At 40.2% G+C, this 21924-nt stretch overlaps 1 protein-coding gene across 3 annotated transcripts in view; it reads right to left on the bottom strand.

Moving 5' to 3' along the window:
* LOC139413224 (rho GTPase-activating protein 15-like) overlaps positions 1-8944 on the bottom strand; it is a 56808-nt gene extending 47864 nt beyond the window's left edge. For 2 of the 3 annotated variants that reach the window (XM_071160353.1, XM_071160358.1), the window contains exon 1: positions 8774-8900. The gene's annotated coding sequence lies outside the window, so the exon portion shown is untranslated. Of the gene's footprint in view, positions 1-8773 lie in introns of all 3 variants that reach the window. The other variant, XM_071160355.1, reaches the window with a different exon arrangement.
* Between the last annotated feature and the right edge of the window lie 12980 nt (positions 8945-21924).

The following is a 21924-nucleotide window of genomic DNA, read 5'->3' as shown; positions in this document are numbered from 1 at the left end:
ACACACACACACACACACACACACACACACACACACACACACACACACACACACACACACACACACACACACACACACACACACACACACACACACACTCCTAATCCCAGTTGACGGATCTTGGATGAGCTCAGTGAACCCTAGTAACTAATGCTACCCTCCCATTCAGGACCAATTTGCCAGAAGAGTATATGTGGGTGGGCCTCTGCCTCCGTGCATGCCTTCCTGAGTGTGTGTGTGTGTTTGGCCACTGTCACGTGTCGCAAACAGCCTAGGCCATTCGCCTCACTGATCATCCAGCCATTGATTATTGTTCCGTGCTTATAGCTCAGAGCTGTCTGAATGGTCAACAGAGCCAACTGCCAAATCAACAGAGCTAGGCCTTAAAACTCCTCAAGTCTAACTCCAACTCCAACTAGAACAAAGACCACGCAACAATGAACACTTGGGAAAGAAGTGTTATTTGTCACTGCCACTACTTGGAAATCACATTCGATTTGCGTGATGTGCTGGTTGTACTATGAGCATAGAAATAGAAAGGGAAACCCCATTAGAGTCATTGGGTGGCAGGGAGGGACTTTTGATCCTTTGACAATTATCAACTTAATATTTGTGTTTAAATTTAGTGTGGATTAACAAAAACAATGACAATTTAATCTAGGCTAATCCATGATACCTGGCACATCAACAGCAGCTAGAGAGACAGACTAGCAATTAGGACTATACCCCGTAGTTTGTGGAAAGTGTGACATTTCCAATTTTCTCCATTCCGCTTCTTCCTGACTCCCCTGAAAGGCTAGAAAATAGAAATAGAGTAAGAGAATGCATTGTGTCTCTGTGGGTCTATGGGTCAGGCATGATACCCAAGGACATATAACTCATACCCATAGAAACAGAATTTCATATCTCAGACCACTCACTACTATTTGAAGACAAGCGTGACTGACACACAACATCAGGGTTCCGGCTTGGACCGTAATGTTTACTGACCGAACACGTGTTTGTTTACTGCATATCACATTGGATGAACATCTGATTCCATGATTGATATAAATATTTATGAAATATAATATAACATAACTTAAAATGAACAACAGTGGCCCTCCCTTCAACCCTGCAATACCACTCCTATTTGAAGATAAGCTGTGAAGATTGTCCTAACTGACTGAGCTGGTATATCCCTGCATGGGGCTGTTACATCCCGGGCCAAAACAGCTTCTCATCCTCTCAGCTCTCACTGCTGTGTGAATCATTGATGAGCAGACCAGAGAGAGAGACACTGAATCACTGAAACACTCTCTGGAGGTGATGTGTCCAAAATGCCACTTTAATCCCTAAATAGTGTACTATTTTTGACCAGGGCATAGGATTCCATTTCGGGTCAACATGGGTCCCTGTCGGAGACTAGCCTGTCAGGATTAGAGAAAGATTGAGGTGCAGGAAGAGGAGCATGATTATTGTAATTTCATTTACTTTACCAGGCAATTAAGATAAGAACAAATTCTTATTTACAATGATGCCTGGCAAGTGGCAAAACGCATGCTGTGGGGCAGGGGGGCGGGGAATAAAAGTGTTGGGTAGGATGGTCATCTGAATCAAGGTTCGTTTGGAAGATGGGGTGAAGGAGGCGTGATTACGATACAGAAAACCAAGCCTAGATTAGGGGAAACAGCGCCACTGTTCGCCCCAGCACATTTGTTATTGTTATGTTTATGAAACGAAGGAGGGCAGAAAAAAAGCCTGCTGGATGCTCAGAAATAATACAATTCAGAGAGAGAGAGAGAGAGAGAGAGAGGGTGATCTACTTAATACATTTTGTGTGTGCGTGCATGCGTTAACAAGTAGCACTCAGCATTATGGCAAATCTATGTAGCAACCATTCACAACCTGTGGCTGTTACTCAATAAGGAATAAATGACCTGTCTGATTTACTAAATGCCTTTGTGAGTATTATAGCATGTAACTTTCAGGCAATATTATCCAAAACCTCACCAAGCTATTCAGAAATAGCTTGATTGAGTTTAAAATTGCATGTACAGTATGTATATTGGAATTCATAGTGAAACTTGTGTTTAAAACAGATTCATATTATTACTAAGCCAATACTGCATTCTTACGTTGGTTTATGCAATGTGATATAATTTAAAATCCTAACTAATGCTTACTAAAATTTGCCAGCAGGGCGAAGGCCATATCAGGTTCAGGCTTCTCTTTTTAGGACCATTAGGGACATGCAGCTTAGCATTATAGTAAGGTTTTGTTCCAAATGGCATCCTATCCCCTATATGGGTCATTCTGTATAAGAGGTACAAACTAGGGGTTGGGTAAAAAAATCACATTTGTATCCTATTTTTACCAAACTTTCAGCAGACATGTCTTCCAGCATACAGTATGTTAGGTAGACATATATACTACTCACACACTTTGTTTTATTGCATATTAAAAATATTTACCTGAATTCCATACAACCCCACTAAATTTGTCACTACTAAAACATAGTGTAAAAGTTGCAGTAAAGGGAGAACCATTCACAGTAGTGATCATTTTGATTAACCTTCTATAACAGAATCATTTTAGAAATTGTATTTGCATACCAAATTAATAAAATAGTAAAAACTTGATTTTTAACCATATTTTTTAAACCTTTACATTGAATTTAGATAGATATACTCTATTGTTCTCTGTAAAATGCTCAATGTGGATTGTATGAATCTGAAACCTGTTGGATTGACTGAATTACTTCGAGATCGAGATAACTCATTTTAGTATAGACATTGCAATTGAGAGCTTCCACCATTTAAAATTAGTCCGCTGGGTGGTTATTCCTATGGGTTGGGAGTGATCAGCAAATTATCAAAAAGCATGATCTTCTTTCAATTGGGTTGCCTATGGTTAGTAAACCAAAGCCTCCGGTAATATCGAGGAGCCAAGACCAAACTTTTTGCCAGGACGTTGGTCCCAAGATCCAGACCCAGACAGTTGAAAGACCAAATGTACAGTTGTAGTCGGAAGTTTACATACACCTTTGCCAAATACATTTAAACTCAGTTTTTCACAATTCCAGACACTTAATCCGAGTAAGAATTCCCTGTCTCAGGTCAGTTAGGTGAAAGATCCATTTTGCAATCAAGCTTTAACTTCCTGACTGATGTCTTGAGATGTTGCTTCAATATATCCACATCATTTTTCCTTCCTCGTGATGCCATCTATTTTGTGAAGTGCACCAGTCCCTCCTGCAGCAAAGCAACACCACAACATGATGCCGCCAGCCCTGTGCTTCACGGTTGGGATGGTGTTCTTCGGCTTGCACGCCTCCCCCTTTTTCCTCCAAACATAACGATGATCATTATGGCCAAACAGTTCTATTTTTGTTTCATCAGACCAGAGGACATTTCTCCAAAAAGTACGATCTTTGTCCCCATGTGCAGTTGCAAACCATAGTCTGGCTTTTTTATGGCGGATTTGGAGCAGTGGCTTCTTCCTTGCTGAGCGGCCTTTCAGGTTATGTCAATATTGAACTCGTTTTACTGTGGATATAGATACTTTTATACCTGTTTCCTCCAGCATCTTCACAAGGTCCTTTGCTGTTGTTCTGGGATTTATTTGCACTTTTCACACCAAAGTATGTTCATCTCCAGGAGACAGAACACGTCTCCTTCCTGAGCGGTATGACGGCTGCGTGGTCCTTCCGTACTATTGTTTTTACAGATGAACGTGGTACCTTCAGGCGTTTGGAAATTGCTCCTAAGGACGAACCAGACTTGTGGAGGTCTACATTTTTTTCTGAGTTCTGGCCTGATTTCTTTTGATTTCCCCAAGATGTTAAGCAAATAGGCACTGAGTTTGAAGGTAGGCCTGGAAATGCATGAACAGGTACACCTCCAATTGACTCAAATTATGTCAATTAGCCTATCAGAAGCTTCTAAAGTCATTACATAATTTTCTGGAATTTTCCAAGCTGTTTAAAGGCACAGTCAACTTAGTGTATGCAAACTTCTGACCCACTGGACTTGTGATACACTGGATTATAAGTGAAATAATCTGTCTGTAAACAATTGGAAAAATTACTTGTGTCATGCACAAAGTAGATGTCCTAACCGACTTGCTAAAACTGTAGTTCGTTAACAAGAAATTTGTGGATTTGACTCCAACCTAAGTGTATGTAAACTTCCGACTTCAACTGTATGTGATCATGAGTGGTCTCCAGACCAAGGCCACTAGATCAAGAGTCCATTGGCCCTTTCTTCAATTGTAAGAAACTCATATAGAGTAAACTCGAGTACAGTACAATACAGTAGACTAGATCACAGTAAAGTACAGCACAGTAGAGTCGGATACAGTACGCTCAGTAAGTAGAGTACAGTACATTGCAGAATAGTGCAGTACAGTGTAGCACATTAAAGACATCTATGTTTTGGTCAAATAAATGTCAATATTTGGGATCTTGGAGGGTTGGAGCCACCCTGCTGGCTATGCATCTTAATACTCTACACTTTTTGTGGTTCTCTGTAGCTCAGTTGGTAGAGCATAGTGCAAGCAACTTAAAAATGGAGATAGCCTCAATGGCGCTGCCCGTGCTGTTACATTATTAAAGAATCCCCATAGCTAATATATGGCTTGCTATCTTTCATTTGGACAGATGTACATCTCAGCAAGATATGTGCACCACGTCATTGCTCTCTCTCACTCTGCTGTGGGTGCATGATATGCACTTTGCTAGCCATCATTCATATGGCGAGGGGCTAAAGCTCATTAGTTGAACTGGAATTGCTAGGCGGCAGGCCCACGTGGGGGAAAATGGATCAGCACAGCCTCCAGAAAAACAGTTGCTTTCAAACTAGGGATTTCATGGCTAATTAAGGTAAGACACGAATTATGCAACAATGATCTACACATTGACACATCCAGCCCAAAGCAGGAGTTGCCAATGTTCTGGAGTATGTCTTTAAGGAACATTCATTCTACAGTCTTTTAATGTGTATGTTTGGTTGTGACATCAAAAGGTGGGACAGCATTTAAAAATTTATATTTTCTAAAAATAAATGAAACTAGTAATTAGATCTGTATCTTTCAATGCAACAATAGAACAACTCTCAGCACAAATCCAGTTCGGCTGCAACTCATACTGTTATTTCCTGCATTTCAAATGGATTTCTTTGTTTAAATCTAACTTTTCAAATCATCAGGGGTGAAAGAAACATAGCAGTTTTCAAGAAATGGGAAGAATTAGAACCAACCTTTCATTTCCAGAAGGTTCTGAACTCAAACAGCACTCCAACCATAGACATATAATCTTCCTATGACTCCAGCAACCTGGGTGAAGACTAGAGAGGCTGAGCCCATAGATACACACATCATTGGCTGAGCCTCAGTCTGACTCCCACAGGCCTCCCTGCCCCTCCCAGAAGCCTGCAGCTCATTCATTGATGTTTCTGGTGAAAAGCACAGAGACCATTGATCCACCAGGGATGGGAGTGAGGCACAGAGCTGTCACAAGCTATCAGCAAAGTCAAAGACCCACTTTCTGCAATAGTAACATCATAGAGAGTGAATCACTCACAGAGTGTGTGATACCGCAAGGGACCATTGCAGTGCATTAAACCTCTCTGGGTAATGCAGATTCAAACACAGTGGCTACACAGATAAGCACAATCATTTATAGTGTTTAGTACAGGTTCCTAGAAAAGTGTATATGGTATAAACAGTTCAAACATGGATGTCTGTATGACATTATCTCACTCTACCTCTACCTCTCTCTCTCCCCATCCCGCTCACTGTCTGTCTGTTTGTAGGACTGCAGTAAGACCAGTAAAAGGTCTAACCTTCTGTCAGATGAAAGAGTCCGTGTGAGGGATTTGGACAGCATGTGAGGGATGAACAACATACAACTACACTAAGAAATTGTGTTTTGGCTGTGAGCTTTAAAAGAAGATCAGTGGAGTGACATTTCGGGGATTTCTGTGGCCTGTCCTGTTGTGGCCTGTGTTACTTCCCTCTCTCTCCCCAGAGAAGGTCACTGCTGCAGACAATCACACTGATAGCACTGAGCTTAAAAACACACGCACACACCTATGCATGCAGACATATGCATGCAGACATACGCACACGCACGCACACACACACACACGCACACTGACAGTGACCATAGTAATTCTCCAGATTACCCAAATATCCCAATCCCAAAACAATAATCCTCTACTCATTACAATCTGAAAACCACTGGCTGCCACACAAAAATTATCTCCATAGGACACTACTTCAATCCAGCACAATCTCTTCTCAATAGGCCAAAGACTGAGATTCACCAATGAACCCAAAACAGCATGTTATCAACAGAGTAATCTCGACACCCAGAATCACATCCCCTACTTGATGTTAATGTGAAAAGCAAAGAGACCATTGATCCACCAGGGATGGGAGGGAGGCACACTGTTTTGGGACACTGTAAAGTCCATGGAGAATAAGAGTACCTCCTCCCAGCTGCCCACAGGCACCACTGACAAATCCACGACAATCGAGAATTTCAATAACCATTTCTCTACGGTTGGCCATGCTTTCCACCTGGCTAACCCAACCCCGGGCCAACAGCTCTGCACACCCTGCAGCAACTGGCCCAAGCCCAAAATCTGGATCCCTACAAATCAGCTGGGCTAGACAATCTGTACCCTCTCTTTCTAAAATTATCCACCGCCATTGTTGCAACCCCTATTACTAGTCTGTTCAACCTCTCTTTCGTATCATCTGAGATTCCTAAAGATTGACAAGCGGCCACGGTCATCCCCCTCTACTCTAGACGCAAACTATTACAGACCTATATCCATCCTGCCCTGCCTTTCTAGGAGTAAGGATCGGACCAAAGCGCAGCGTGGTAAGTGTTCATGGTGATTTTTAATTCAAACTCAGAACACTAAACAGAAAATAACAACATTAATTTTCAAAACCGAAACAGAAGTTCACTAACTTCAAGCGTCAGCTGTCAGAGCAGCTTAACGATCGCTGCAGCTGTACACAGCCCATCTGTAAATAGCCCATCCAACCAACTACCTACCTCATCCCCATATTTGTTTTTCTGCTCTTTTGCACACCAGTATTTATACTTGCACATCCTCATCTGCACATATATCACTCCAGTGTAAATTGCTAAATTGTAATTACTTTGCCACTCTTGGCCTATTTATTGCCTTACCTCCTTACTTCATTTGCACACACTGTATACAGATTGTTCTATTGTGTTATTGACTGTATGTTTGTTTATCCCATGTGTAACTCTACGTTGTTGTTTTTGTCGCACTGCTTTGCTTTATCTTGGCCAGATCGCAGTTGTAAATGGGAACTTGTTCTCAACTGGCCTATCTGGTTAAATAAAGGTAAAACATTTTTTTTAAGGCTGTCACGAGAGAGGCTACCAACAGTGAGGGGAGATCATGCAATCAAAGCCATGAACTCTCACTAGTCACTCACTTATACACAGGGCAAGGCAAGCAGCTTTTAATCAGCAGAAGTTGCAACCCTACTTGGTGGAGTATAATCTTTCAAGGCTGTATGTGTGTGCAGTTAGCTATGAGCAGTGTGTGTGTGTGTGTGTGTGTGTGTGTGTGTGTGTGTGTGTGTGTGTGTGTGTGTGTGTGTGTGTGTGTCTGAAACTGTGAAGTAACTGTGCAGTAACAGTTAGCTATGAGCAGGCTACAAAATAGCCAGGGAGAAAGTAAATCCTAGGTCTACTGAGACAGATTACCAAACAAAATGAAAACACAATGCGCCTAACTGTTCCCATTCAATTTGATCCTGTACATGCTTTTTTTGTTGGCTGTACCTTAGTCAAAGTAGTGTAAGTGAAACATGCAAATATGCAATAGACTAGGCTACAGACAAAGAGGCTTCTCACTTCTCAGACTGCTTCAAAGCTTTTATAGATTATTTGCATCCTTATTTCTTGCCATTTGAGCTAAGAAAAACTGAGGAGACGATTTGAAGAATAATACAATATGCTATTCTACTGCAGTGGTGAAATATAGAAGAGTACAACTGAAGATTGATGATCATCTCAGTGCATCTAAAACCACAAAGCTGAGCTCACACTCCCAACCTCAAAGGACACCACAGTGAAGCTATGCTTGATATCCTGTTTTAAAAGAGACTTTAGAGACTGAGACTAAGCAAACCATACGCTACAGGATATGAAAAATACGAAGAGAACTTGGTGAAACATTTAACATTCTAGTGTGGTAATATGTTTCGGAGGCGGGGGGGATTATGAACACTCAAATTTGACAGCACTAACAACTTCTGCTCTATACGCGTAACATGTCAACAACAGAGCAACTTTGAGTTGAGCCTCTATGTAAGGGCCATAGATGAGATTTCACCCACAAGCCTACACAGGCTCCAGACACCCGGTCAGCTTGAGATCATACATATTCCACCATCATACATAATGCACATAATTGGCTATACTTCACCTGATTTCACAATAAGTATACATAACCCCAGTTTATTTGCTAATGTAAGCCTCTTCATTGTCACTGCATTTAAGTGCATGCAAGCAACCAAGAAGTTTATTAATATGATTGTTTAGATCTATTTATAACACTACAATAACATATACCTGTAAAGTAAGAATAAAGTACAGCAACATTACTTATAAAAACTGACATAACTGACATAATTTAAAAGTATTCTTTTCTAAATTACTTTATACATTTATTTTCATTTTTTTACTTGCCATATATGCGTCTCCAAATACTAGAACATTTACAAGAAAACCGTTTCTCACCTTTAGGAGGTCGGTGCAGCGAGTGTCATCAATTATTATTGCAATAAAATAAAAATAAACTGATCCGGACCATTCAGTAGCGAGGGAACGACGTCCAGAAATTATCGCACTCGCAGCCTCCAGTGATGTGTGCTATTTGTGCCTTGATCAAGTTATCCTCTATCATGTGATGCAGTTTAAAAAACTGAAATACCATTGTAGCTTCACAAATTGGTGAGGGTTTGTTTCAATGTGTATAAAATGTGCACACTGTTATAGATTTGTAATATTAATACCTGTAATTAAACCTGTTGGTTATCATATTAATTCTCGTTCAGATTAAACGATATGTCTAGGTACAGTACATCAACGTAGTTGGCCATCGATTGGCTGAAAAGTCCCATGTGATTTCTCATTAACCAATCAGAATTTGGGGAAGTTAGCGTGTCAGTTTCTTGTCGCTAAATTTATTTTCATACTAAAAGAATTTGTAGTTTTATGTAGAGTCTGATTGCATCGCTTTTATGGATGTGGTATGCTTTAGAATACTACAATATGCGCCATTTGCAAATGGGAAATTGAACAGTGGTTGCATGAAGTCACTGGCAGTTTCATGCTGTCATATCTTTCTTTATATTTCTTGATTTTTCGTCCTTTAACGAGTCGAATATAGCTACGTATTTCAACACAAACGCATTTGAATACAGGCGGCCAAATGGAACTGAGTGAGTGACGAAATCCGCACTGTGTGAAGGTGTGAACTGTGACGTTCAACATGTCAACCACTAAGGGATGGTAATAAACTAGTTGGGGGTGTTAGCCAGCTAGCTACGTTTGCTTACCAACACATGCTAAATTGAGTTATCACTAGTCAGACGAATTGATTGATGGCTCGAGCTAACGTTATACGTTATGTCTTTGCTGTAAATCAGGTTTTTCCAAAACTGCCCCCCCCCCCAGTTGATTCAAATAATTCAAGCTTGATAATAAGTAAGGGCACCAGCTCTAGCTCTACCTGTTCACACAGCAGGCCTTAATGCTCAAATCAGTGGTATTTTTCAAATCCGTTTTGGAACTGACTGCCCAAACAGCAAGTTACACGTGACCAAATCTCACAGTCATTTGCTGACATGGCTACACTAGTTGCCATAGTAACGACGGGTGTGTGCACAGTGGTGTAGGCTGATTGGTGGTGGTGCTTGTGCTCCCTATTGCTCAGACGTTATGTAGCGAGCTAATATGACAACAATGCCTGCCATGGACGTTTCCCAGTTAAATGTCTTTATTTAACTTTTATTTAGAGGGAGGGGGGGGTCACCATTGAGACCAGGGTCTTATACTCAAGGGTGCCCTGTGAACAGGACACACAATTAAGTACAACATAAAGCAAAACAACAATACAATAAATACAACAAGATGAATACAAAACTATTACATATTAACATTATCTCCCTCAAAAATGTATCTAAACTGTCCAATGGGGACCAGCGAGACCAGATTCAAGATGGCCTGAAAGGCTATTCCATGAGATAGTGGCATAAAAACTAAACACATTTTCCCCAGCTCAGTGGAGACCCACGGGACCTCCAGAACTAGCCAGTCCAGAGAGCGGGTCTGAAAATAGCTGGATCTCCAATTAATATGTGAGCTGAAGTAGTGGGGGGGTTTCTGAAGAACAGCTTTATATACAAAACGAAGCCAATGCTGAGCCCTTCTGGTAGTCAGAGACTACCAGCTAACAGAACTATACAAAATGCAGTGATGTGAACGAAAATTGTCCCCAATGATAAAACTCAGTGCTGAGTCATAGACTGAGTTTAAAGGTTTTAAAACAGAGGCTGCTAGCTAGCTATGTTATTCATCAGTTAGCCTTGTTTGCTTACCAACACATGGTATTGAGTTATTACTAGTCAGATGAATTGATTGATGGCTCGAGCTAATGTTATATGTCCTATACTGAACAAAAATATAAATGCAACATTTCAATGATTTACTGAGCTACAGTTCATATAAGGAAATCAGTCAATTGAAATAAATTCATTAGGCCCTAATCAATGGATTTCACAGGACTGGACATGGGCACAGCCATGGGTGGGCCTTGGAGAGCATAGGTCCACCCTCTTGGGAGACTGGCCCACCCATTGGGGAGCAAGGCACAGCCAATCAGAATTAGTTTTTCCCTACAAAAGGTCTTAATTACTGACAGAAATACTCCTCAGTTTCATCAGCTGTCTGGGTGGCTGGTCTCAGATGATCCCTCAGGTGAAGAAGCTGGATGTGGAGGTCCTGGGCTGGCGTGGATACATGTGGACTGCGGTTGTGAGGCCAATTGGACGTACTGACACATTCTCTAAAATGAATTTGGAGGCAGCTTATGGTAGACAAATGTGACTGGTTTCAGGTATCACCTGTATCAGGTCACTACTTCGCAGGAGAGCCATTTGAAAGTAAACATTTTTTTTAAAATCAAAATGCGTTTTTTCGCAGAAATGCCTTTATGGAACATGTGAACTTTCATGTGCCTTAATGACAAACTTGTATCTGTAAATATTAATAAAATTGTTAAATTACGAGCCTAGTTGGTTTAGCCACAGAAAAAGTGAGCAACATTCCTGCTAGCCATGATCGGCTGATATAATGAGTGGGCTGGACATGCGAGAGATGAGTTTGGATTGGTCTGCCATATAGCACGCTTATGTCTATTTGAGCTGGTCAGTGTAGGTAATCCTGTCTAACGCTGCTTTAAAATATATATATATTGCGTAGTAGAACTGAATAAGTGCTGCTCTCCACTTTCTGGAGGACCGGGTATTGAAATCAGTGGAATTAGAATATGAAAGCTAAGGAGATGGATAAAACACCTGTCTCCGGATTACGTCTTCAAACTAAGGGCAACCATGGCATCCATGACAGGGAGAATCGTCCATCCAGGATTTATACGTGTAAAATAGTCTAGCTAGCTACATTTTTGGATATTACATGTTTCTAATTTTAGTGTACTGTTAGCTAGCTAACGTTAGCTGACTGGCTCACTAGCTAACGTTACGTGTATGACCTTATTTTTCGTATCTCAGCCATTTGCTTTGCTAGTTATAGCCTAATGTTAGCAAGCTAACATTGATCTTGGTTAGTTAGCTAGCTGCAGATTAATGCAGGGTAGTAACGTCATGAGTTGGGATTATGGTTCATTGTTTACCTAGCTACATGTTTTAACAAAAGATTCCACTATGCAAGTAACCATTTCAATAGAATGCCGACGTAGAATGTCAACGTAGCTGGTAAATTCACTCTGCCTATCTACTCTGATTTCAGAGAACTCTTGTCTGAGTGTGCCAGAGCGCAGAATAATTTACGAACGCACAACACTCGTTGAATATGGCCGGTGTCAGTAAATGTTGGCAAGAAAACGTAAATGGTTGCCAGCAGTTGCCATCAAAACAGCCTAACTAGTTCTGCTAGTGTAACCGATGTGAAATGGCTAGCTAGTTAGCGGTGGTGCGCACTAATAGCGTTTCAATCGGTGACGTCACTCACTTTGAGACCTTGAAGTAGTGGTTCCCCTTGCTCTGCAAGGGCCGTGGCTTTTGTGGAGCGATGGGTAACGATGCTTCGTGGGTGACTGTTGTTGATGTGTGCAGAGGGTCCCTGGTTCGAGCCCGGGCATGGGCGAGGGGACGGACTGTTATACTGTTACACTAGCACGAGTAAAATAGTCAGTGAGCTGTTCTCTCATTTGTGTCTGGAAGTAGCTAGCAAGCTAGCCAACGTTAGCCAGTTAGCTTGGGTGCTTGACTGTTGTTAGGACAGAATGCTCAGATCAACCCTTAAAGAGATGATGGGGCTAAAGCTTAAGAGGGTGTGAATGAAGAAGAGCGCTCAAGCGCTCAAGGAGCGCTCAAAACATTCAAAGGACATTTTCTCAAAAGTGAGTTTACACGTTGATCAACTTGCAAAGCAGAATTACTTTCCCATTGTTCCTCAGATGCAGTGTATGATATACCATTTTTCTACTCTGTGTCTTTGCTTTTATCCAATGTAAAAAACACTATTTCAAATGTTGCTACATAATACCGAATCAAGACAGTCGGTCACAAATTAACATTCAATTCTCTGGTAACAGCTCTGGTGGACATTTCTGCAATCGGCATGCCCATATCACGCTCCCTCAAAACTTGAGACATCTGTGGCATTATGGCATGTTTTAGAGTGGCCTTTTGTCTCCAGCACAAGGTGCACCTATGTAATGACCATGCTGTTTTATCAGCTTATTGATATGCCACACATGTCAGGTGGATGGATTAAAAGGAGAAATTATCACTAACAGAGATGTAAACAAATTTGTGCACAAAATTTGAGAGAAATCAGCATTTTGTGCGTATGGAAAATATCTGGGGTCTTTTATCACCTCATGAAACATGGGACCAACACATTACATGTCACATTTATATTTTTGTTAGGTATAGGTTATATCATAATCAAGTACTGGAAGAACAATCTTCTTTCGACATTCCAAAGTGAGGCAGGATTTATTTCTATAAAAGAAACCATTCTTAATTCTCACATTTTTTCTTTCTTTGTCCATTTTTCAATGTTTGTATTAAAAGAGAGCTTATCGTCAATCCAAATACCCAAGTACTTATAATGGAGAACTTGCTCAATTTGGGCTCCCATTAAAGTAAATCAGATTTGACCATTCAGACACATGTCGCATGGCCAGCAATCAGATTTGATTATGATTTCAAACCTACTTAGGTGGTTTGAAATGTGGCTTAAAATATCCAATTCCATGTGCTTTTTGGCTGTTCAGACTACAGGACAAAGAACAGATTTGAATCTCATGTGCAGAAAAAAATGGATTCGAGTCACTTCAAACTGCCAATGTGAACAAGGCTTACCGGTACAGTTGTAAAGAGCCATTCATTCATTTCGTGCAGCCTGCCTGTCAGATCTGACAGATGTTAGCTAGCTAACTAGAGCAACAATGTAAGGCCCTAGTTCATGTGTGGAATATCAAGATTGGTTCAATCTCAGATGAGATCCATATTCAGATTGAAGGGCATGTAATGACAAATTGACACAACGATTATCAAATCAGTCACAGAGCTGCAGTGGTGGAAAACATACCCAATATTCATTGAGTAAAAGTAAAGAGGCTGTATGCTGTTGCATGTTCATGTGTGGAGAGCATGGAATAGCTGTTATTCTTGGAAAAAGTTATATTTTTAAAGCGAGCTCAGCTTATAACAGACACGTTATTTTGCCAATATACTTTAGGCAGTGGTGGACAAAGGACCCAATTGTCATACTTGAGTAAAAGTAAAAATACTTTAATATAAAAATCAGTAAAAGTTAGTCACTCAGTAAAATACTACGAGTAAAAGTATAAATAATTTCAAATTGCTTATATTAAAGCAAACCAGACGGCACAGTTCTTGTTATTTGACAGATAGCCAGGGGCACACTCCAACACTCAGACATCATTTACAAACAAAGCATTTGTGTTTAGTGAGTCCGCCAGATCAGAGGCAGTAGGGATTCTCAAATCAGTGGTATCTTTATATGTGTTCTCTTGATATGTGTGTGAATTTGAGCATTGTCCTGTCCTGATAAGCATTCAAAATGTAATGAGTACTTTTGGGTGTCAGGAGCAATGTATGTGTCACAGCCTTTGAATGAAGAGGACCAAGGTGCAGCATGCTGTGCGTACATATTATTTTTATTAGAAAAGACTGCAAACAAACCGTGACGCTAAAGGCTATGTGCCATAAACAAAGTCAACTTCCCACAAAGACAGGTGAGAAAAAGGGCTACCTAAGTATGGTTCTCAGAGACAACGATAGACAGCTGTCCCTGATTGAGAACCCTATCCTGCCAAAACATAGAAATACAAATAATAGAACATAGAATACCCACCCCAAATCACACCCTGACCAAACCCAAAATGGAGACAAACAGGATCTCTAAGGTCAGGGTGTGACAGTATGGAGTAAAAAGTACATTATTTTCTTTAGGTATGTAGTGAAGTAAAAGTTGTCAAATGTAAATAGTAAAGTACAGATAACCCAAAAACTACTTTTAAGTAGTACTTTAAAGTGTTTTTACTTAAGTACTTTACACAACTGCAGAGCTGGCACACAAGATCACACATCTCTTTCAAAAGAAAAGGAGTCCTGCTCTCGGATCAGCTTCATCCAGTAAAATCTTACCATAACATTAGAATTATTTCACAATACTGATGATGGATCAGTTCCTGGAGAGATATTACCAACTACGGCTGCAAATATTGAGGGGGCTTATTCCGTTTACCCAATAATAAGTCACAAAATCACTGATAGTGCATCATTAGCCCATTAGCGTAGTGCATCATTAGCCTACACATCATTAAATATATTGAGAGAAATTACAGACTGTAGCCTACAAGTAGCAAAATAGAACTCGATTGAACATAAAATGTTTTTCAGTATGATTGAAATAGGCCTGTAGCCTTCTGTTTATATTTTTATGCAGTCATCTCTGCCATTTGAATCATATGTTTATACGTCGCTAGTTTATATCAATTTCAAAGACATTGGCAACTTTGTTCTGAAGTTATCACCAGAAACAGAGAGATGGATAAACCATATATGTTTAGCGGAGATCTGTGTGTAAAATTACCCAGGAGGGCAAAAATGCATTGCATGACCCACTTAGCTGTTCTAGTGGTCTAAGTGCAACGTCAGTAACAATGGTTTTGGGAAAGAGCACAGAGATTGAATGATGCTCCTATGAAGGTTCTAACGATGAACATAGATTTAATATGCTTTTGGGAAACCGGGCCAAGATCAATGGCAAAGCCTTTTCCAAAACTGGCACCAGAATGACACACAGATTAACAAAAACTAAATTCTCTCAAGACAGGAATGTCCTATCAACATGACATTTTCAGGAGTAATACAATATGTTAAAATGAAATATAATTAAAGTACTACACTGAAGAAAAATATAAATGCAACATGTAAAGTGTTTCATGTGCTGAAATGAAAGATCCCAGAAGTTTTCCATATGCACAAAAAGCTTATTTCTTAAAAAATGTTTTGCACAAATTTGTTTACATCCCTGTAAGTGAGCATTTCTCCTTTGCCAAAATAGTCCATCCACCTAAAAGGTGTGGCATATCAAGAAGATGATTAAACTGCATGATCATTACACAGGTGCACCTTATGCTGGGTACAATAAAAGGTCACTAAAATGTGCAGTTGTATCACAACACAATGCTACAGATGTCTCAAGTTTTGAGGGAGCATGCAATTGGTGTGCTGACTGGAGGAATGTCCACCAGAGCTGTTGCTGTTTTAGAGAAGTTGGCAGTACATCCAACCGGCCTCAACCGCAGACCACATGTATGGCGTTGTGGGGTGAGCGGTTTGGTGATGTCAACATTGTGAGCAGAACACCCCATGGTGGCTTTGGGGTTATGGTATGGGCAGGCATAAGCTGCGGACAGCAAACACAACTGCATTTTATCGATGGCAATCTGAATGCACAGAGATAGTGATGAGATCCTGAGGCCCATTTTTTAAAAGGTATCTGTGACCAGATGCGTATCTGTATTCCCAGTCATGTGAAATCCATTCTCATTTACAGCATTTAGCCTAATAACATTTACCATAATATTTACCACTGTACTGACCGGTTGTCCTCCAAACCGATTCTTCAGAGCCTCAATCTGATCTTCCTCTAGTTTCTGGAACAATGGGCTGAGCTGAGGAGGACAGAGACAGGAGTCTGAATTGAGGCACCTTTACAGAACAAAATCATACATTGACATTCAGAGATACCAAGTTATCATCAGAAAAATCATACACTGAGTATACCAAACATTAGGAACACCTTCCTAATATTGAGTTGCACTTCGCCCTTTTGCCCTGACTTGATAAGGTGTGAAGCGTTCCACAGAGATCCTGGCCCAGTTGACTCGACAGTTTTTTCGCAGAAATGCCTTTATGGAACATGTGAACTTTCATGTGCCTTAATGACAAACTTGTATCTGTAAATATTAATAAAATTGTTAAATTACGAGCCTAGTTGGTTTAGCCACAGAAAAAGTGAGCAACATTCCTGCTAGCCATGATCGGCTGATATAATGAGTGGGCTGGACATGCGAGAGATGAGTTTGGATTGGTCTGCCATATAGCACGCTTATGTCTATTTGAGCTGGTCAGTGTAGGTAATCCTGTCTAACGCTGCTTTAAAATATATATATATTGCGTAGTAGAACTGAATAAGTGCTGCTCTCCACTTTCTGGAGGACCGGGTATTGAAATCAGTGGAATTAGAATATGAAAGCTAAGGAGATGGATAAAACACCTGTCTCCGGATTACGTCTTCAAACTAAGGGCAACCATGGCATCCATGACAGGGAGAATCGTCCATCCAGGATTTATACGTGTAAAATAGTCTAGCTAGCTACATTTTTGGATATTACATGTTTCTAATTTTAGTGTACTGTTAGCTAGCTAACGTTAGCTGACTGGCTCACTAGCTAACGTTACGTGTATGACCTTATTTTTCGTATCTCAGCCATTTGCTTTGCTAGTTATAGCCTAATGTTAGCAAGCTAACATTGATCTTGGTTAGTTAGCTAGCTGCAGATTAATGCAGGGTAGTAACGTCATGAGTTGGGATTATGGTTCATTGTTTACCTAGCTACATGTTTTAACAAAAGATTCCACTATGCAAGTAACCATTTCAATAGAATGCCGACGTAGAATGTCAACGTAGCTGGTAAATTCACTCTGCCTATCTACTCTGATTTCAGAGAACTCTTGTCTGAGTGTGCCAGAGCGCAGAATAATTTACGAACGCACAACACTCGTTGAATATGGCCGGTGTCAGTAAATGTTGGCAAGAAAACGTAAATGGTTGCCAGCAGTTGCCATCAAAACAGCCTAACTAGTTCTGCTAGTGTAACCGATGTGAAATGGCTAGCTAGTTAGCGGTGGTGCGCACTAATAGCGTTTCAATCGGTGACGTCACTCACTTTGAGACCTTGAAGTAGTGGTTCCCCTTGCTCTGCAAGGGCCGTGGCTTTTGTGGAGCGATGGGTAACGATGCTTCGTGGGTGACTGTTGTTGATGTGTGCAGAGGGTCCCTGGTTCGAGCCCGGGCATGGGCGAGGGGACGGACTGTTATACTGTTACACTAGCACGAGTAAAATAGTCAGTGAGCTGTTCTCTCATTTGTGTCTGGAAGTAGCTAGCAAGCTAGCCAACGTTAGCCAGTTAGCTTGGGTGCTTGACTGTTGTTAGGACAGAATGCTCAGATCAACCCTTAAAGAGATGATGGGGCTAAAGCTTAAGAGGGTGTGAATGAAGAAGAGCGCTCAAGCGCTCAAGGAGCGCTCAAAACATTCAAAGGACATTTTCTCAAAAGTGAGTTTACACGTTGATCAACTTGCAAAGCAGAATTACTTTCCCATTGTTCCTCAGATGCAGTGTATGATATACCATTTTTCTACTCTGTGTCTTTGCTTTTATCCAATGTAAAAAACACTATTTCAAATGTTGCTACATAATACCGAATCAAGACAGTCGGTCACAAATTAACATTCAATTCTCTGGTAACAGCTCTGGTGGACATTTCTGCAATCGGCATGCCCATATCACGCTCCCTCAAAACTTGAGACATCTGTGGCATTATGGCATGTTTTAGAGTGGCCTTTTGTCTCCAGCACAAGGTGCACCTATGTAATGACCATGCTGTTTTATCAGCTTATTGATATGCCACACATGTCAGGTGGATGGATTAAAAGGAGAAATTATCACTAACAGAGATGTAAACAAATTTGTGCACAAAATTTGAGAGAAATCAGCATTTTGTGCGTATGGAAAATATCTGGGGTCTTTTATCACCTCATGAAACATGGGACCAACACATTACATGTCACATTTATATTTTTGTTAGGTATAGGTTATATCATAATCAAGTACTGGAAGAACAATCTTCTTTCGACATTCCAAAGTGAGGCAGGATTTATTTCTATAAAAGAAACCATTCTTAATTCTCACATTTTTTCTTTCTTTGTCCATTTTTCAATGTTTGTATTAAAAGAGAGCTTATCGTCAATCCAAATACCCAAGTACTTATAATGGAGAACTTGCTCAATTTGGGCTCCCATTAAAGTAAATCAGATTTGACCATTCAGACACATGTCGCATGGCCAGCAATCAGATTTGATTATGATTTCAAACCTACTTAGGTGGTTTGAAATGTGGCTTAAAATATCCAATTCCATGTGCTTTTTGGCTGTTCAGACTACAGGACAAAGAACAGATTTGAATCTCATGTGCAGAAAAAAATGGATTCGAGTCACTTCAAACTGCCAATGTGAACAAGGCTTACCGGTACAGTTGTAAAGAGCCATTCATTCATTTCGTGCAGCCTGCCTGTCAGATCTGACAGATGTTAGCTAGCTAACTAGAGCAACAATGTAAGGCCCTAGTTCATGTGTGGAATATCAAGATTGGTTCAATCTCAGATGAGATCCATATTCAGATTGAAGGGCATGTAATGACAAATTGACACAACGATTATCAAATCAGTCACAGAGCTGCAGTGGTGGAAAACATACCCAATATTCATTGAGTAAAAGTAAAGAGGCTGTATGCTGTTGCATGTTCATGTGTGGAGAGCATGGAATAGCTGTTATTCTTGGAAAAAGTTATATTTTTAAAGCGAGCTCAGCTTATAACAGACACGTTATTTTGCCAATATACTTTAGGCAGTGGTGGACAAAGGACCCAATTGTCATACTTGAGTAAAAGTAAAAATACTTTAATATAAAAATCAGTAAAAGTTAGTCACTCAGTAAAATACTACGAGTAAAAGTATAAATAATTTCAAATTGCTTATATTAAAGCAAACCAGACGGCACAGTTCTTGTTATTTGACAGATAGCCAGGGGCACACTCCAACACTCAGACATCATTTACAAACAAAGCATTTGTGTTTAGTGAGTCCGCCAGATCAGAGGCAGTAGGGATTCTCAAATCAGTGGTATCTTTATATGTGTTCTCTTGATATGTGTGTGAATTTGAGCATTGTCCTGTCCTGATAAGCATTCAAAATGTAATGAGTACTTTTGGGTGTCAGGAGCAATGTATGTGTCACAGCCTTTGAATGAAGAGGACCAAGGTGCAGCATGCTGTGCGTACATATTATTTTTATTAGAAAAGACTGCAAACAAACCGTGACGCTAAAGGCTATGTGCCATAAACAAAGTCAACTTCCCACAAAGACAGGTGAGAAAAAGGGCTACCTAAGTATGGTTCTCAGAGACAACGATAGACAGCTGTCCCTGATTGAGAACCCTATCCTGCCAAAACATAGAAATACAAATAATAGAACATAGAATACCCACCCCAAATCACACCCTGACCAAACCCAAAATGGAGACAAACAGGATCTCTAAGGTCAGGGTGTGACAGTATGGAGTAAAAAGTACATTATTTTCTTTAGGTATGTAGTGAAGTAAAAGTTGTCAAATGTAAATAGTAAAGTACAGATAACCCAAAAACTACTTTTAAGTAGTACTTTAAAGTGTTTTTACTTAAGTACTTTACACAACTGCAGAGCTGGCACACAAGATCACACATCTCTTTCAAAAGAAAAGGAGTCCTGCTCTCGGATCAGCTTCATCCAGTAAAATCTTACCATAACATTAGAATTATTTCACAATACTGATGATGGATCAGTTCCTGGAGAGATATTACCAACTACGGCTGCAAATATTGAGGGGGCTTATTCCGTTTACCCAATAATAAGTCACAAAATCACTGATAGTGCATCATTAGCCCATTAGCGTAGTGCATCATTAGCCTACACATCATTAAATATATTGAGAGAAATTACAGACTGTAGCCTACAAGTAGCAAAATAGAACTCGATTGAACATAAAATGTTTTTCAGTATGATTGAAATAGGCCTGTAGCCTTCTGTTTATATTTTTATGCAGTCATCTCTGCCATTTGAATCATATGTTTATACGTCGCTAGTTTATATCAATTTCAAAGACATTGGCAACTTTGTTCTGAAGTTATCACCAGAAACAGAGAGATGGATAAACCATATATGTTTAGCGGAGATCTGTGTGTAAAATTACCCAGGAGGGCAAAAATGCATTGCATGACCCACTTAGCTGTTCTAGTGGTCTAAGTGCAACGTCAGTAACAATGGTTTTGGGAAAGAGCACAGAGATTGAATGATGCTCCTATGAAGGTTCTAACGATGAACATAGATTTAATATGCTTTTGGGAAACCGGGCCAAGATCAATGGCAAAGCCTTTTCCAAAACTGGCACCAGAATGACACACAGATTAACAAAAACTAAATTCTCTCAAGACAGGAATGTCCTATCAACATGACATTTTCAGGAGTAATACAATATGTTAAAATGAAATATAATTAAAGTACTACACTGAAGAAAAATATAAATGCAACATGTAAAGTGTTTCATGTGCTGAAATGAAAGATCCCAGAAGTTTTCCATATGCACAAAAAGCTTATTTCTTAAAAAATGTTTTGCACAAATTTGTTTACATCCCTGTAAGTGAGCATTTCTCCTTTGCCAAAATAGTCCATCCACCTAAAAGGTGTGGCATATCAAGAAGATGATTAAACTGCATGATCATTACACAGGTGCACCTTATGCTGGGTACAATAAAAGGTCACTAAAATGTGCAGTTGTATCACAACACAATGCTACAGATGTCTCAAGTTTTGAGGGAGCATGCAATTGGTGTGCTGACTGGAGGAATGTCCACCAGAGCTGTTGCTGTTTTAGAGAAGTTGGCAGTACATCCAACCGGCCTCAACCGCAGACCACATGTATGGCGTTGTGGGGTGAGCGGTTTGGTGATGTCAACATTGTGAGCAGAACACCCCATGGTGGCTTTGGGGTTATGGTATGGGCAGGCATAAGCTGCGGACAGCAAACACAACTGCATTTTATCGATGGCAATCTGAATGCACAGAGATAGTGATGAGATCCTGAGGCCCATTTTTTAAAAGGTATCTGTGACCAGATGCGTATCTGTATTCCCAGTCATGTGAAATCCATTCTCATTTACAGCATTTAGCCTAATAACATTTACCATAATATTTACCACTGTACTGACCGGTTGTCCTCCAAACCG

The sequence above is a fragment of the Oncorhynchus clarkii genome, chromosome 7, assembly GCF_045791955.1.
Source record: "Oncorhynchus clarkii lewisi isolate Uvic-CL-2024 chromosome 7, UVic_Ocla_1.0, whole genome shotgun sequence".
Classification (NCBI taxonomy): Eukaryota; Metazoa; Chordata; class Actinopteri; order Salmoniformes; family Salmonidae; genus Oncorhynchus; species Oncorhynchus clarkii.
Note: the sequence above shows the minus strand (reverse complement) of the source record. Positions and strands in the feature narration are given on the sequence as shown.